At 47.4% G+C, this 15,063-nt stretch overlaps 1 protein-coding gene across 8 annotated transcripts in view; it reads left to right on the forward strand.

Annotated features, from left to right (window-relative positions):
* The window catches only part of LOC116427000 (uncharacterized), a 56,663-nt gene that overhangs the window by 16,961 nt on the left and 24,639 nt on the right, over positions 1-15,063 (forward strand). For 3 of the 8 annotated variants that reach the window (XM_076373958.1, XM_076373952.1, XM_031976815.2), the window contains exon 1: positions 13,980-14,380. The exons of 1 other annotated variant lie outside the window; for it this stretch is intronic. The gene's annotated coding sequence lies outside the window, so the exon portion shown is untranslated. Of the gene's footprint in view, positions 1-8,634; positions 8,831-8,914; positions 8,974-13,979; positions 14,381-15,063 lie in introns of those variants that run through there. 4 more of the 8 variants (XM_076373955.1, XM_076373954.1, XM_076373953.1 and 1 more) reach the window with 4 other exon arrangements.

The raw sequence follows: 15,063 nt of genomic DNA on the forward strand, positions 1-15,063 counted from the left end.
TACTGGACAGTATAAATGAATAATTTATTTTGTTAGAGGTTTATGTTTCTTTGGAAGTTTCCAAGTATTTTTCTTAATATTAAGTGTGATTAGTTAGATTGTTGTCGTTTGCTCTACCGGGTAATGAATAATTGGAATTTATCGATGAAGCGAGGACGAGCGACTTTTTACACGCGGAACGAGAAAATTTGCTGTCTCGAGCGAATGAAGGTGGATGATTCTATCAGTTCCCGTCGTTCTTCTCCCTTAATCTCGAGCCTCTCCACATAGGCGAGTCACAGAGCTGACGGCACAGATTCCGAGGCGCTGATAGGCTTCCGGACTTCCGGTGCTGACCCGTCTTCCGCGTCTGTGTTCCCGCGGACCCCCTTCGAGGAGAAAAATCGTTAACGCGGCTCTGGTGCCAAAGACACATTCAGAATCAACTATTTTCCTGTTAATGGCCAACATAGGTGAACAATCGACGCTAAATTATCTGGGGCCTCGAATCGAACTCACGATTAATGAGAAATTAAGTGAGATTCTAGTTTATTCGAGTCACGGTGGCAGTAAGCGACGAGTAATTTAGTGTACTTCGGACTGCTCTATAAATTACCATAGCACAAAAATTCACAGTCCACGTATAAATAACTTTGTTTATCGTTTCTGGATCTTCCTTACGAAACTTCAGAGGAATTAACACGAATGCCGCACGATTTCATAGAGCAAAATACACAAAATGAAAAAATATAATAATAAATCATTCGATTGAATTTCATTGTTATTATTGCACGTTCTTATAGCTAAATGTCACAAAATTAAGTAGCATTATTTGTAATATAGAAACGTTTTCAAATCGTCGTTTAATTGAACTATAGTAATTCAATTTGGGGTCACCGGTGATCCAGTCAACGTGTTAAAAAATTTATTCTATGAAAGCTTCTCAACCAATACATAAAGTATTACACTTAGTACTAAATTTCTGTTATGCAAAATTTATATCGAACTACCAAGGATCGCGATAAAAGGATTGCTTCGACTTAGATCGAAATTTCCAGAATCCACCGCGAGTTTCGAGCAGCCGCTGCGTTTCTGGTTACCCGTCGGCCTTATGTCGCTTCCTCGTGGCCGTTTAATAATTCCCGACAACGGGAGCGTTGGGTGGCAGCTGCGTAGTGAGATGCCGTTCTTAATTAGCGCACGTCTTGAACGTCAGACCCGCACAAAGGGGGCTGAAGTTTCCAGGGTCAGGACGCGAGGTCACAGGAATTCGAACAGGTGCGTTTCCGTAGTTCGGGATTAATTACGGTTTGATTCGACGTCTTCTAATCACCCTACGCCGGCCACTGTCGAGCCACGCGAAATTCTCTTGCGGTAGGAATTAACTGAGCGGTCGCGAGAGGTCCGCTGGCGGAAAACAGAAGGAAACGTTGAAATTTCGCCGAGTATCAATGCTCCGAATGAATTCTTTTAACATGTTCCGTGCCACGTGTGGTACACGCCAATGTTTGTAAGAAAATATTTTTAATGAATTTTAATGGAAACATAAAGAAACAATATCAAAATATATAAAAATGACCAGGAACTTGAATATAACTTATTATCTTATTGAAAAATTCAACACAGTTCATAAGAAAAATATAACCGAAGTTTCCGTGGCACAGAACGTGTTAACAACAGCTTGCATCTTCCCAAACGAAGCAGAAAATCTATATCTAAATCATACAGACTAAGTTCTGGTATAGACTTCTAAATGAATATTTTGATTAATAGTAATTCGTCGAACGAAGTAACTCGGTTCATACTGCAAAGGTTAATGGAATTCCATGATCCCCTATTAGAGAAGTTTATCGCACAGAATGCAGTCGTGTAAAGTAACGAAGACATTCGAGGCATTCTATACATCAAATGCAAGGAAACTGATGGATGTTCATTGAAATATTGCAAGATACGAACACGTGGAAAAATGAAGGTCGATCGAGAGAAGCAGTTTTTAAATAAAATTAATATTCACCCGGCTATCCCGTCTACCAAGATTAATTATGATCCAGTCGCTGACTTCGAATGACGTGTCATCGGCGAAAAGGACAGGCGGTCCGCGTGCAAGGGACAACAGGGCAAAGATTGAAGGAAAAAAACGAGCGAGCACCGTGGCGTCCGGAGATCAGAAAGCAATTAGAGCGTCCAACGCGATCATGGCAGCGGCGGAGTGCTTCAGCCCCGTCAACACTACCGGCGGCGCAAATTGTAGCCGGTGCGCCCGGCGAAAAATATGATACCCATCAAGCCACCGCGACGTTTTTATCGTCGGTGAAAAAATGTGCTGGCCGCGCGTGTTCACGCGGCCCGCCCGCCCGCTCGCTCGCTCGCTCCGGCCAACGAAATTTCCGAGGCGTCGTTTTTTGTCATACACCGCGCGCGCCAGCCCGCGACTTCGTCACTTCGCTGGTAACGGCGACCGAAAAAAGGCAACGAGCGAGCCCAAATAACAAAGCGAACAGAACCGGACAGAAAGAAAACGAGGAGAAGAAACGAAAACGAAGAAGAAGAAGAAGAAGAAGAAGGGAACGAAATCAAAGAAAATGAGTTAAAAAACAAACAAAAAGAGAGCGCACGGAGGGAAGCACAGAGAAGGCGACAGCTACAATGGCGAGAGTACAGCCAAGGAAAAGCGAAAAAGGAAAAGTATACCAAAAAGAAAACACAGGAGTACACGATTCTACATAAGCGAACGAGAGAAACAGAGAAACAGAGAAAGAAACACAGAAATAGAAAGAGAGAGAGAGAGAGAGAGAGATAGAGTGAACAAGACTCCCACGGTTAACGAGAAAAGGAACGAGACGAAAGAACCGGAGGAAGGGGCAAAAGGAAAAAGAAACGGAAACAGAGAACAAGAGAGCGAAAGAGAAAACCCGCGCTTGACGTCACACACTGGTAACGGCGCTTTATCGAACTCTCATTACCACCGGCACAGGGTGGAGGCGGTGGTGTACGAGGGGGTGGTGAAACGGGCTGGTGGCACGGGGGGTAGGTTTGGCGGAGAGTGTGTTTTTCGGCCTCGTGTGGTCGGCCGCCACTCCCTCGTTGCACACCAACGTTCCTCCACCCCTTTCCTCTCCGGGCCTCCTTCCGCCCTTTCGCTACCCTTCGGCCACCCCCCGCGCGCCGCCACCCATCCCCGACCCGCGTAACCCTTTTCACCCCCCGCGAGGCCCCTCGTCGCGTAAACTACCCCCGCGCTCTCTTCCACGCCGCCCCACACACGACCGCTGGACGCAATAATAAACAACCGCCGGTCGCTATGGAGACGCGTCCATCGCGCGCGAACAAAACACTGTTCCTCTCCTTCTCTCTCGTCTCTCTCACTCTCTCTCACTCTCTCTCATTCTCTCTCACTCTCTTTCTGTTCCTCGCTCCCTCTAAAACCCCTTCTCCACTCTCTTTATCCGCCTCTCTTTCTCGCTCCGTCCACGTCTCTGTCGCGCAACCGTTCTCCTTCCAACGGATCATCCTTCTTTCTCGACGCGTGTTCCAACCCCCGCACGGCCGTTTCTTCTCTTTCCACCGCCCGCCGTACCTGCGTGCACACCGTGCCTCTCTTCGACAACTATTCACCGACCACCCGCCTGCCGCCCCCGCGACCACCACTACGGCCGCCGCCATCCACAGGCCTACGCGCTCGTACGTTCTCGCTCACGGGATTTCGCGGGCGGCCTCTCTCTTTCGGCGACGCGCTCCCGCGTTCGCTGGTCGACGGGTTTGTCGCTCGCGCTGTTACATGCGTGCACGAGCCGAACGACAAACCGGTCCTGGAATTACATTAAAACAGTACCATTCGGGTGGTTAAGGTTTTGCGGGATGTTTGCCGTCCCCGCGCTCGCCGTTCGGACCCCGCCGATTTTTCGGGGGTGATTATGGGACACGCCGGTGATCGAGCGATCGAGCGGCGCCCCGGGATTGATGGGGCTGTTTACGCTGGGCGGCCGGTCGTTTTAAATGTGTTCTTTGGTCGCCGATCGTCCGATGGACGGGACTAGGCTTGATTGCTGGAATGTGCCACGGTTTTTTGGGAGTTTGATGTTCGCGGAGTTCTCGTTCAAGAATCGGCTGTTTGGGTATTGTAAATTTCAGTTGATCTTCCTGTATGCCGTTGGTTGGCTAATTCTTTTGGAATTTTCATCGATCGTCCTTGATACGTATTCGGTTGTGACTTGTTTTTCGTCCGTTATTGTTTGGTATTCAGGGAAATTAGATTATGTTTATCGATGAAGGACTTTGTGTTTGTTACTCAAATTAATTAAGTGAATGGAACGGTAAAATTGTAAGGGTTGATGATCATGCGCTCGTAGGGTCGAAAATGATTTTTCCCAGCCGATATTTTTCGAACGGATCTTCGATCATTTCCCGTGCAAATTTGACAAGAGCCGATAAACGAATCCGCCCCCGCGATACGTCATCGGGCTTTGTCTCCAGGGTGATATTTACGAACGAGCTAATTTCGTTCCGGCCTCATTTCGCGCAATAATTGCAGCGGGAGCTTTGCGCCTTGCTTTAGAAAAATTTATTAGCATTTCATTTTAATATTGACGCCGGTGTCACGCGTTCCTCTCGTATTTTCGCTCGGCGATGTTTTATTGAACATTCTTGGCTGGCTGGCCGTTGAAAAATTATCGAAACGAATAATTCAACCCGCACCTACGTATCACGTACGTATCGCGTACGTACGCGCGTTATAGGGTGTCGCTTCGATAAACGGTATAATTTTCTGAAACTTGAATTCGCTCGCTGTGAAAGAAATATGAGGGAAATTAAAGCTCCGTTAACTGACCACCTCCCCCGGGGGAGAATATCGCCGGATGATGAACGATTAATAATTACAGGGAGAACCGCGATATCGGTGCATAATTATTAAAACATCGTTCGTTGATTACGAGGAATACGGCCGCGGTGCCGTAATGGCGCGTGTCGAAAAAGGGGTTGCGCACCCCCGGACATGAACGGCGATAAAAGTTGCATCCGTGCCGCCATCTGTGAGCGCCGCTGCGAACAGGGCTGACGTTTTCCACGGGTCCGGCTCGAAAGAGCGCTGAAATATAAATTCTTTTATTTAAGCCACCTGTGCGCAAAAATCCGAACGCGTTAATACACCGGGCGCGAACAGTCTGTTATCAATTTCCACTTTCTGCGGACAGTACAGCTTCACATCGATTGTTGATCCATCAACCACGATTTAATGGACGTTTTATTTACATCATATTTTCTAGCATACTCTCACTTTTACAACTTTATCACTCGATCCTTCACTTACTTCATTATAACAAAAACTATCAATATAAACGTTAAGATTCGTATAACATCTATCCCTCCATTTCTATTTATCTAAAACTCCATCTACGTCAAACATAATACATTATCAATCAACCTTAAACACTTAAATCCTAGTCACTAACCATTCCACGAGCATCACGATAAATTTAGAGGATATAAAATAATTTCTTAATTATTTAGAATATTTAGAGAATATAAAATAATTTCTTAATTCTCATCTCACAAATGACAGCTAAACTCCTCAAATAAAAGATTCCCAACCATCTTCTATAACAAAAGAAATTGCTCCATACAGTAATTCAAAGTTTCAGCTGTCTTGAAAAACCCGTACACACTTCCGGTACTTTTCTCTGCAGTTCCCAGTGCGCGGGGTCCGTCGATGCTCGCATAAAACACCAGGCATCTTTAACGATTCACCGTTTTCTTTGAAGCGGCCGCAATGGCCGGCGTGTCTGCGCGACGCGTGAGCATTCCGCGCCTACTTTTAGTCGGGATCCCGTAGATCCATCTTCTTCCGACACGTGGTCGCCTCACCTACTCCGTATTCCCTCGCACCCCGGCGTCTGGAGGCCGACCTCCGCCCCCATAACCGCAGCACCCTCTCTCGCCCCCTGCGCGCCCCTTCCGCCCTCCGTCCACGCTACTAACCGTTCAGGAAATGTTTATTCTGGCCTTCTACCGGGTATTCCAAAGGATTTTTGGATTTCGCGCTGTGCCCGCAATTTGGAAGTCAACGACCCCTTGGACCGCGCGTGTGAACTTTCCTGCTCCGGGGAAAGTTGACGGACTCAATGTTATTCTTATGTTATTATTTTTAGTGATTGAGACTGATATTGTAATGTATTATCGTGAGGGAGTTTAACCCTTTGCACTCGAGAGGTGACACACCACTTGATTTCATGCAGTAAAACTATAACATTTAATATTTAATATTATATTTCCTGTAATGCATCATTTTGAGAAATATTCAAATAAAATAGCTTTGTTCCTCAATGTACACGTGATTTCTCGTCGACTTAGTTTCACAGAATATCGATTTTATCTCATTAGAAAATGTTTAAATATTTCTAGTGAAAAACTTCCGAATGCAAAGGGTTAATAACGAAGGGAATGTGTGATAAGTGTTTCGATATATAGAAGTTGTGCTAGATTTATTTATTAATTAATACATCTAAGGATATAAGTAGAATAGGGCTACAGTGGTCAGACAAATATAAAGTATCGTATTCAGAATTACACTCACTTTGATCTCAGTTAAATGATCTTGATATATTTTACAAGATTTGACTTCCAGTAGAATAAGACTATCGTGATCAGACAAGCAAGAAATTGTTTTTTAATTGTTTTATACTGTAATTTTTAGTATTTATTTGCTGAGTTGATTATCGTTCAATGTTTGATGGTTGTTGCTATCATTTTAATTTGACAGTAATATTTGTAAGATTCTCGTGGTGCGTGCATCGTTAAGCACCAGAAAATTTGAGTTTAAAGCTGCGGATGCAATGGTAAAAATTGTGAAGAATGGTTGTGTCCGTCAGCGTTGCTTCTTCGGAGATCTTAGCTAGAGCCGGAGAGAGAAGAACGAGGATGCGCCGGTGGGCTGGCCAGGCCACAGCGCCGCCCCTCGACTCTCGACTTACTTTTGCCATCTTGCCTCCGATTCTGCGGTTAGCCCCACTTCGACCAGAAACCAGGGAAGCCGCTTGTAGTCCTCGGTCGCAAACTGGCCCCATGGATCGACTGTTCTGGATCGCGTGTCCGTGGGAAATCATTTTTCCCGAACTACCCCCTTTTTCCACATTTTTTCACCGATTTTCACTTAAAATTAATACTAGAACTACGTACCGATAAAATTATTAGTTATACTTTCCTTATTTTGCAATTACTGCTATTTTCAAAGCATTCAATATTTGAAATGATTTTAAAACTAAATAGTTTCATACAAATAGTTTAAATATAAAATATATCTAAAGAGATCGAAAAGAAAGGCGTTGCACTCTTTACAGGCATCACATATCAACCCCAACAAATGCACATAATGTTAATCACTAATTTAAAAATCATTCGGAATTTCCAGGACACTCAAATAATTCCCCACATTACTATTTCGCTCGAATTTATCTGTAAAATGAATTATACATAGGTTGGAATATTTTTTAATATATCCTTAACCGTTGAGATTTTCCTTTCGCGTCGCGAATTCATTGGAAAACTAATGATTGATGAACCACAAGGGTTGTCACAGTGTCGAAAGTTGAAAGAGGAATTCTTAATGCGTTTCGGTCGTCGGGCGAGATCGATTATTCGGTTCACGTGTTATTTATTTATCGCGCGCGCAATATAATTCGGATAATGGGTCGGGCGATGAGCTGCTGAAGCAGACAAATGCCAGCCGCATTGAACTACTGGCATGGAATGGTATTCTGCTGTTTTTTCCTTTCATCGGATGCGCAGGAATTAACGTGGTTTCGTCCTCTGTGTCTCCGCGGCGCGTGGTATTCGGCAAACAATTGATCAACATTTTCGCCCACTATTTCTTTCCCGCCCCCGCGGCTGTAATAATTAATGAATTAATCCGCGGGCCAGGAAAAATTACTCATGGACAGTTGGACGACGGCCTTAATAACCTACACGAAACAAACCAATACATTTCATCAAACATTCCTACAAACCAACATTTCCAATAATCTCAACATATGAATCCTCTATCAACCACCTTCTAACTCAACATCCAAGAAACCAAACCCCCAAAACTCCCTAAACCAATACAATCTCCAAAACATAAACCCCAAGAGACCACCCGAACATCTGCCGAAAAAACTTCCAATGGCAACGAGAAACCACCGGAACACCGGAAGGGACACTCTCACTCAAAAGAACGAGCAAGAAGCAGCCTACAAAATTCAGCTCTGTAGCGCGGGGGCGGCAGAGAGCAAGGCTCACGGCCATAATAATAATTTTTACAAGCCCGCGTGTAATCAAGGCTGCGTGTTACACATGTTCCGTCGGTGGCCGCCCCTACCTCGTTCCTCGGCCGTGCTCGCCCCGTCGCGTCGTCGTCTGCACGTAGGGGTGGCCGCTGGCACGTGGTAGGGGCGGACGTGGGAAGAGTGGGGATCCGCGGAGGGGAGCGAGATCCAGTTGCAAGTGGGGCGGTCGCGCTCGTCAGAGGGAAACCGCCGTTCAACGGACAGAGAAGAGGTGAAACGTGGCGCGCGGGGGTGGGCGTCGGTCGAACAGAGACAGACGGAGAGAGAGGAAGAGAGAGCGAGGGTTACTCCGCGCCGGAGGGGCGGAGGGGGTCGGCGGTGTAGTGTTCACGCGGCACGGTTGCTGGTGGTGCCTGTGCTGTTGTTGCTGCTTCTGCTCGTGCCCCGGTACCGTTCTCCTCGTGTATTGTTGTCCAATCGAGCGTACCGACGACGGACCAGCCGGTTTTCGAAGCACGCGCGCGCCCCGCTCGCTTTCCGCACGCATGGTACGCGCCGCTCTCTCTGTGGACTTTTTCCTTTTTCCGATTCCGGTACGTTCGAACGTCCACGCATCCACGGCGGCCGCGACACGTGCTCGCGTCGCCCGCCCGTTTGTCGCTGTTGTTCTTGCTTCACTCTCTGGCCGTCGACCGTCGCCGTTTCTGGATATGCAAGAGGATACCCGTGCAGACCTGTGAGGACGGTTCTGTATTAATGGAGTGCTCGATGAGTCGGAGACTCCGGGGATGGTCGGTTAATCGAAGAGTGAGTTAGGAAGAGTAGAGTTTCGAGCTTGCGGTCTCGCGGAGGGTGTTCGCGAATGAGGAAATCCGAGATCATTTCGTGGTCCTCGAGCTACGTCGGTGTCTCGTACGGAGGTTTTCGAGGTTTCTTGCGTGGTGCGATGGGACTTGTGAGTAACGGGTTTTTAGATCGTTCTTCGTCGAGTTCTGGATTTTATGTGGATAGTGTGTCGGACGTTGCCTTCTTGTAAGTTACCCTTAGTGCAGCTAGAGTAACTTAATGCAGCATCGTGAAACAAGATCAACGTCTCTTTGCAAGACACCCTAAGCGATACTTGAAAATCATCCCTAAAAATGTCTCCTCCCCAATGTGCAATGTACAGACAACCTTCCACCGAGTTCTACCACAAAAATCACTGTAAACGTTCGTCAGAGTTCTACGGAAACGCAGGGGCATAGGGTAGTTGAAGGGGAACGGGACTGTCGGTGGTCAGACAAGCCGATTCCGCGGCCCGCCGAGTTTTCTTCCCCTCCGTCGCGTCCCTCTGTTTTCCATGTGTCGTTCCATCGGGCGCGTGGCCGCGCACGGGATCGATTCCCGCGGAATGCGGTTTTTCGATGAATCGAGAGGCCGTCCGCGGTGCTCTCTCGGTGATCGCGGCCCCGGGGCTTCTTTCAACGACACGTGTTCCGGATTGCGTTTCCATTAGCCTCGTTATTACACCCTCGACACCAACGGGAAACCGTACGCTCGCCGAGAAATTTCGGGCGATTTCATGCGTGCTCGCGAACGCAGAAAAGAACGCCGCACACGTGTGCCACAGGTTGATCTCTCGCTTCGAGATCAAACGCGGAACGATCGATCGATGCGTGAAACTGCCACGTCGCTGAATGGCAATCGAAAATTGGCCTCAAACTGCGTCCGGTTCGAATTAAACTGCGAACGTGTGTTTGAAAGGCCATTGAACACTCTTCGTGACGAAACGTAAGGTATCAGTTGCCGTTCTCGACGAGTTTATTATCGGGATACAATGATTCGAACGTTAATGAACGCGATTTCGCGTAAGGTTCTCCGGTTTTCACGCGTTCGTTCGTGTTTTGTGTTTTAATGCCGTCACGCAATCGATCAGAAAAATTGGAATGAGTGTCGAGAGTTAGGGGTGGTTTACCGAGGTCATGATGCTCATTAAAAACTGATTCTCGCTAATGAAGCACGGACACGGGCGCACCCCCGCGCCGATCATTAATCGATGGCGAAACCATTAATTAGCGTCACTCGTCCCCTTGTCACGGGGTGTTCCGCGTTGATCGAGCGATCCTCATTCACTGGGAAATCGATGTAATCGTCGGACAGTTGTCACCAGCTGCTCGTTGAGTGCTAACTGGTCTGTCAAATGTTTCGTCCGGGTTCTAATAGGATTCTTCCCGTTATAAACCTTGCTTTATCCATCGCAATCCTTCCATAACTCAAAAACACATTAATTTTACAAATACAACTGAACATTATCTCAAACCTCGTTCTCACTATCAAATAATTCCAATTAAACAGCCTAAATCTCAAAACTCTCCTTCAAACCTACTACCACTAACAGTCTAATTATACTTCCTCAAACTATTCGCAATAAGCTCAATCCTCAACAAACACCCCTATAAAACCTCTACCCTTATCATAAGAAACTCAACCTAAATAGAATTATAGAATCCTGACGGAATCAAACGATCTCCAACATTTCCCAGAACAAACCAGAAACATCCCCAAATCGCAAGCATTGTGAAACTGATCCGGAACAGTTTCTCGACGAGCAAAGTAGCGATTGCAGCCATCGATTCGTCTCGAAAAATGTTAGGACGAGGGTTCTGTTCGGAAAAGAAATCGTGCCGGGGAATATCTCGCGGTTCCCCGGTTCGCGTGGTGATCGGAGCGTGACGAGCGGTAATTGAATGTAGGTATGGCATTTGCATTGACAAGCTCCAGCAGAGATAATTCGAATCTCGTCGAACGCAACGGTCCACACGGGCGTTAGGTCGTTTGTCAATACGACGACGGCCGTCCAGTTTCCACGTTTCGAGCGTATCGCTGTTTGTCACCGTCTCGTCGGACGATCGTTCGCCGCTGAATACCGGTACTTCTGCTGCCCCCGCGATTCATTCCGCGGACCTCGTTGCTGTTATTCAAATAAGCGACAGATTGGAGGGGTGCCGCGGCGCCGAGCTCTCCTGTGCCTCGCCCCCCAGCCCCGTGCTCCCGCGTTTTCGTTTGCGTTTCGATGGCCCCGACCCGTCACGAAATTCCGACCGTTTTATTCTTAAATTCGAAATTGCTGTTCAACAATCGCGAGCCCGCGTCGCGGATCAACCGATGGACTTTGCTTTTCATCTGGAAATTAGGTGCAACGATAATTGGTCTCAGGTAGAATGCGATATGAATCTGTGGGGATAGATTGCACGGTGTGAATGCTAATCGTGTTGTTGATCGCCGTGGGGAATGACGATTCCTGGGTTTTCTTTTATTGATAGGAATCAATTAGAAACTTGAACTTTTCCGACGACTTTATTACAATTTGGACGCAAATTGAGGGAAGTTTTGAAACTGATAGCACTCGTTTCGAATAGATTTCATTACTTCGATGATACTTTTATTCCTTCTCTCTTCTACGTTCTCCAGTACCAGTAATCAACGATATTCAGTATAAAATCACAGTAGAAACGACTTCTACCAGCTCTCAGTATCTAGAGCTTCCTTTTAGTTTAAATTCGATTCGATCAACGAAAAACCTGGTAAACTCGATCGTCACGATCTCCCGTCAGTTTCCCGCGAGTGTATACGATCGATCCGAATCATTGACTGACTAATGATACATACTGGCTGGTCGAGCCAGGCTAGTGATGATCTTCCAGCGTGCGCCGGCTTCCTTCCAAGTGTCCTCTCGATTCTTTCGTCCGTCGATTGAAGCTTGCAGACCGGCCGGTCTGTACACCGCGCCTGGCATACGCTACAATGGAGCTTCACTTTCGAAAATCAAACAGAGAGAGAGCCGATTCCGGTGCATTCTCGCAGCTGCACTGTTTGTACGAACGTGCAAACAATGGAACTACCCATTTCCTGTGCGAATATATCCTGACGATAGCCGACCGGTCGCGGACTTGCCGGCGGGCAAACACGTCCGATGACGCGGGGATTTCTGCCCGGAGGATCGATACCGCGATCTTCCGTATTTCTTGCACCGTGATCGTTGCGAATCGATCGGCAATTAAGCCTTCGAGGAAGCGAATTGCTAGCCTTCTCTCGTTGCGTTTCGCGTTATTTCGAATTCTGTGAAACTTTAGTGATTCTTTGTTAATTGATTCTTTGTTAATTTGTTCGTTGCCGTTTGTGTTTCTTTGGCTGTCATAGTATGTAGAATTATTCTTCTTGACAATTAATCACTAGAAATATAGCAATTGATTATTGTAAAGGAGATACACTAAACTTTCCACGTTGTCAATTTCTTTTCAGCAAAAGCGGTAATAGATTCTTATAGTTTGCAGAGATTATTATTCAGAGATAGTTTCTAATAATTACTAGCAACCACTTTCAAAGATGGTATTATAATGTACAGAGTTATTCTTCTTAACCCCTAATCATTAGAAATATAGCGATCATTCTACAGAAGATACACTAAATTATCCACGTTGCAAATTTCTCTTCAGCAAAAGCGATGATAGTTTCTTATAGAACAGTTTCCAGAGATCATTCCTAGTTTCTAAAATAACGATTACCAGTCACTATCAAAGACAGAGAAACGAACGATCAGCAGAAATCTTCGTCCATTGAAGAATAAAAAACCGCGCGGCGTGAGCATAATACGTCCCAGAAACGTTTGCAAAGCCTCAGGGATCGGTCCCGCCAAAAGCAGAATGGATCAATCTATCCGACGCTTTATAGATTCAATTTTAATTAAAATCTCCTCGGCGGAAAGAGAGGGGGGCGGGTAGGAGGTAAAAATCGATGTATCCGCCGCAACATCGCGAAACCGCTCGAACGATATCAATCTTCCGTTGGGTCCCGCCAAAATCGTCGGTCTCCGCCCAAAAACCAATCACCGTTCGATTGAACCTCGCCCCGTAAAAAATCATCGATCTCCGCTCGATATTAAATCCCCCTGCGCGCGCGCGCGCACGCTTGTCGCCTATCTCTCGCCTAACCCTCGTCCGGCAATCGACGTACAAACAATCGTCTGGCAGCAAACACGCGACAGGACAATGACGCGTCGCCGGGCCGAACGGTGCCGTCTCCTCATTAACTTTCGGCGCTCGGTGTGCACGGCGGTGGGCGCGCGGGCGAGCGTAGGCGGCTAATTAAACATAACGACACTCGTTACGAGTCGCAGCCCGCGAGTTTCGGGGGTTAGCCAGCGAACGAGCGAGCGAACGGACTAGAGTGCAAGCGAGCGAGCCGTGTCCAAGTCGAAGGAAAAAACTGCCGCCCCGCCGCACCACACCGCGCCGCGCCGCGCCGGTGAATCGCGTTCGATAGATCGATCGAAAGCCCGAAAACCCTCCCACTCGTTGGACTGCACGCGAGCCACACCGCAAAAGGGTCGACCCGATGGGGATGATGCTGGAGAGAGAAAGAGGATGAAGAGAGGGAGACGATAGAGAAAGAGAGAAACAGAGAGAGAGAGAGAGAGAGAGGGTTACGGGTTCGGTGGGAGATAAAGCGATAAAGAGCAACGGCGTCGAGAGAGAAAGAGGGCCAGCCAGCCGAGAATGAGGGACGAAAAGAGAGACGACCCGACCCCGGCCCGGCCCGGCCCGACCGAGACAAGAGAGCGGAGAGAGAGAGGAGGAAGACGCGCCGCGTTGAACGGAGACCGCCGCCGCGAGAAAGGAGTGGGGTGCCGGCGGGGTGTGAGAGGGACCAGGAAAGGGGAAAGGGATGCTGCGTGTGTTGGCATGGACCAGTGCGTCAACGGCTGTTGCCTCACACGAACCGCCGAAATTATAGTTAGTGGCCCCCAACGGGTGTACCGAGATACGGCTCTGCGACTACCAAAACACGCCAGTCTGGGACTGTCTACTGGAAAGTGATTCCACGAGCACACCGGAGGGAATCGTTCACCGTTTCGAACATTCTCGTGAACAAGTGTCGTTCTTACGTTTTATTTATCGTTCCCCTTCTAAGTGATGATGATGATTTGTTGTTCGGTTGTCTTCCGGTGAGAGAGAGAGCACGACTCGATTCACCGTAACGGTCGATACCCTATCGACTTAGCCGTGATGAGATCCGAGGATTCGTCGGGAGACTCCTCGTAACGTGGATCAGTGGGATGTTAAGAGGAGGATTCACGGAGGAAGTGATTTTGTTGAGATTTTGTGGTGAGTAGTGGAACGAGTGTCCGTCGGTCGCGATGGTGATCCAGGTACAGTGTTTGTGTTGCTGACGGAGTCATGAAGGTCCCTGGTACCGGGTGAAAATTGCTTTTCCTGGCAGGATCGGGGAGGATTGTTGCTCTATTGTTTTATTCCGAGGATCGTATGGGATTGGAAACCTGTGGACGATTTCTATGATTGGCTGTCTAGTTTGGTTTTCGGTTGAGTAGCTTTCGAAATGTGATCTGCAAGAGTGGAGAAGTGTACGGAGTGATCGGTTGAGATTTCCGGGAACGAGAGGGTCCGTGCATTTCCTCCGGAAGTGTGAACACGGCTCCAGCCCGGTAAGAGATTTGAATGCGAAGTTAGGCGGGAATCTTAGCTGTCGCGCATCGTTCCGCGTTCTTTCGGGGAGGTAGCAAGATTTCGTCCAATCCTCTATATCCTCAGACCCTTCTCTACCAAATCATCTTCCTGCTCGATCATTAATTTAACCCGTCTATCTATACCCAAGCATCTCACAATCAAAGAGAATATTTCATTCTCATCTCCGAAGAACCTCAAACATCCCAAAGGTCTCAACATTCACCCACTCTTTCCATCCACTGTCAATCTCACACAAACCCACAGCAACCATTCAATCCTCACCCTCAAAGATCAAATTTCTTATCAATCCAACTAACCCCTTA

The sequence above is a fragment of the Nomia melanderi genome, chromosome 14 (genome assembly GCF_051020985.1).
Source record: "Nomia melanderi isolate GNS246 chromosome 14, iyNomMela1, whole genome shotgun sequence".
Classification (NCBI taxonomy): Eukaryota; Metazoa; Arthropoda; class Insecta; order Hymenoptera; family Halictidae; genus Nomia; species Nomia melanderi.